This window comes from Theobroma umbraticum, unplaced genomic scaffold (genome assembly GCF_002168275.2).
Source record: "Theobroma umbraticum cultivar Fairchild unplaced genomic scaffold, ASM216827v3 scaffold_95.0, whole genome shotgun sequence".
NCBI lineage: Eukaryota > Viridiplantae > Streptophyta > Magnoliopsida > Malvales > Malvaceae > Theobroma > Theobroma umbraticum.
Window position 1 is genome coordinate 5,358,666 of NW_018397257.1, and position 3,283 is coordinate 5,361,948.

A 3,283-nucleotide genomic window follows, 5' to 3' on the forward strand; every position below is an offset into this window, starting at 1 on the left:
CGTCAGCCGCCACCCATCGATATCGAAACTCTCCCAAATTGCTCCTCCTAAATCCTCTTAACCTTCTCTTTCAAAGTAATTATCCCAAAAATCACCTCAATTCTCCTAAATCTAAACCTTAAATTCCAATACCCAAAATAAACCTTACTTCCCTTTCTTTTTTTTCTTTTTTCTCTGTGTCCCCATCTAGGCTGATGGATGGAAGTATTTATAGCCATCCATTTTTGTGTTGATATTAGATTAAGATTTGCTTCATCTTTAAAAATCAAATTTCAAAACTTGCCAGATTAGGATCTTAAACTTATTATTTTTAATTTTTTGGTCTTGTTCATTATCTCTTTTTTCTTTTTCTTTTTTAAATTGTCTCTACCTTTATTATTATCTTTTCTTTATTTTAAATTTTTTATTATTATTTTCTTATTTTGGTGAAACATCTTGAACAAAATGGGATGTCTACAACATTTTCTTGCTCAAATTGTCTGCAAACACCAAGAACAGGCTATCAAGCCATCTCTTTTCAACCATCTCTATTAACACTATTAATTATCTGAAGTTGCTTTTCTCTTTTTTATGTTTAACTTGACATTGTAATTGTTTTAAAAAAAATTATTGACATTGGGTTGCTAATGAAAAAATTATGACCATTTCTAGATTTGTGCATGTCATCCTTGTTTAGGGGTCATGTTAATCTTTTCTGTATTTTTTTAGTTTTATCGAATCTCCCCAAAGGTACCTCTTATTTTAAAATGATATTTTTGGTATCAATTAAAAAAAATGTAACTCAGTGTCACATAAATATGGATAAAATACCCAAACACTCTTAAGTTTTAATCAAAATTACACGAAAGTTCATCAATTTTTAAAATAAACACTTCACTTTAAAAAAGTATTTTTCTACACATATAACTTTTGTTGTTAGTCAACTATCAATATTTCTGCTAGTTTGATTACGTGATAATATTTTCAAGATAATTTTACACTTTATTAATTTTAAAAATTATTATTAAATAAATTATATTTTTTTTTATAAAAAGTTTTCAACCTCTCTTGATTGGCGATTGGGCTCTCCATGGGAGCACCATATTCTGGTGCTCCCGTGGGTGCTTCAGAGCTCCCTTAGGGAGCCTCAATGCTCGCAGGGAACACCAATCTGATGCTATCCAAGGGAGCGCAAAGTGTAGATGGGTGGTCGGTTGGTGTAAAAAAGTGCCGCCTACCGGCTTGAGAGAAGGTAGAGTGTCTACTTTGAAAACTAATAGATGTCAGTTAAAATTTTACTATGCAAGTAGACATATCGAATAGATAGTATATTAGCAAACAGAGTATCGATCCCACAGGAAATTGATCTAAATTTTACTAAGTACTAACATTAGAACAATTTAGTTTTATTCAAATAATTAAAATCTGAATTCTAATTGAACTAAAAATTACGCAACTAAAACTAATTTAATTAAAAATTAAAGCAACAAGATAATTGAGCAAACAGCAAATCAAACAAGCCTAGGATTACAATATCCCTCACACTTCATCTAAATCTTACCTCTCTTCCTTAACTTATTTCAATGGGTTGAATTGCTAACCTAGAGTCCTAAATTATTTATAAGGGTCTTCCAACTCATCTTATAAAAATATCTATTTTAACCAAAACACTATATCCCTATGTGAATTAAAATTAAAATAGACTCATTAAGTTCAGGCTTTAATATAGCTACATATGACCTATAGGTATATTCCTATCATATACACAAATCAATTAATATGATCATATGCTATTCCAAGTCTACACTAAACTCCCTTTCCCAAGTTTGTTTAGGTTCCTCAATCAATTTAACTAGTGGCCAAGCAATTAAAAGCATTAAGAGAAAATTGGAATAAACAATTCAAATCCCATTGAAAATAAGCAAGAAAGAGATTAAAAATTTAGATTACATGTGAGTTCAAGTGCAATCCTAGAAATATAAATTAGCTCATAATATCTAATAAAGACAATATCCAAAGAAATTTAGTCATGAATCCAAGTCAAAGAAAATAAGAAAAACACAAAAGTAAGAGAGAAAACTAATAGTTAGAGCTTTGTGATCTTGATTCTCCCTCCAATTCTCTTATTTTCTTGCTTTGTTCTTGGCTTTCAATCTCTAGAATAGTTGCTTATTGCCTCATCTTCAAAATCTTTGAAAAATGTCTCTTAAATAGGCTCCAAATAACCTAATTTTTAAAATCTCGTCAACTTCTTTTATTTTTGGAAAGTTGCCTAGCACTGCGGCGCTACTTCTCCAGCACTGCAGCGTTGAGCTCTATGGAAATTTGTATGTCTACTTCTTTTCATCAACGTTGCAGCCTTGTTCTTCCAATGCTGTGGCAGTCTATCAACTTTAAACCCTAACATGTTCCGAGCTGGGAAAAGTGGTAAACATAAAAGTTTTATCACTGTCTCTTAACTTTCCAATGGAATAATAATCACATCAATTAGACTTCTGTATTGAAAGATATGCTCAAAATACCACATCATATTCAGTCCTCACATACTTCTACAGTGCTCCGAATGTGACAAATATTTTGACCAAGATCCAATCAGAACTGGGTGAATTGATAAAAAAAAACTTATAGCCCCTATTCTCAGAATTCAAGTGGTCCAAGAATCACCTCATTTGGAGTTGTTTAGAGAGAGATATGGTCAAAATTCTGAAACATATACGAATGAAGTCATCGCTATACTTGCACTGATTTTCGTCAAATGATCTTTTTTCATCAATTTCCTACAAAAGCCATAAGAGAAATTAGCAATAACTACTCTTAAAGTAATTTAAAGCAAAACAACATAAAATTTAACTAAAATAACTTAAATTAATCACTTAACAAGTAATCAAATTTAAACTAGAAAAACACTTAAAATGCTAAAATCAGAACCTAAAATCTCAAAGATCTAGCTACTTAAACCCCTAAATTGTGTCAAAATCACTCTATACAATAGAATTATCACACCCCCAAACTTAAGATTTTGCTAGTTCTCGAGAAAAACATAAAACAACATGCAATAACTTAAACATGAAAACATTTAACTAGAATTCAATTGCATCATTTCATTAATTACCTTTAATATCCTCAATAGTTAATCCATATTCATAACTCTAGGCAACACATAGAAATTGTTCAAGTTCATGTCTTAATTCAAATGCAAACTCATCATTAAGTGAAATACTGTGTGTGTGTGTGTGTAATCTTTTCACTTAAAATATTGTACTATCTAGATAAGTTTGTATTCATACAAAATTCAAATTAATAA

At 30.4% G+C, this 3,283-nt stretch overlaps 1 non-coding gene across 1 annotated transcript; it reads right to left on the reverse strand.

Moving 5' to 3' along the window:
* Positions 1-630: 630 nt before the first annotated feature.
* Positions 631-733, reverse strand: LOC149527440 (U6 spliceosomal RNA). Its single transcript, XR_016351036.1, has one exon. It is a non-coding gene; the product is annotated as a U6 spliceosomal RNA (small nuclear RNA).
* Positions 734-3,283: the final 2,550 nt, after the last annotated feature.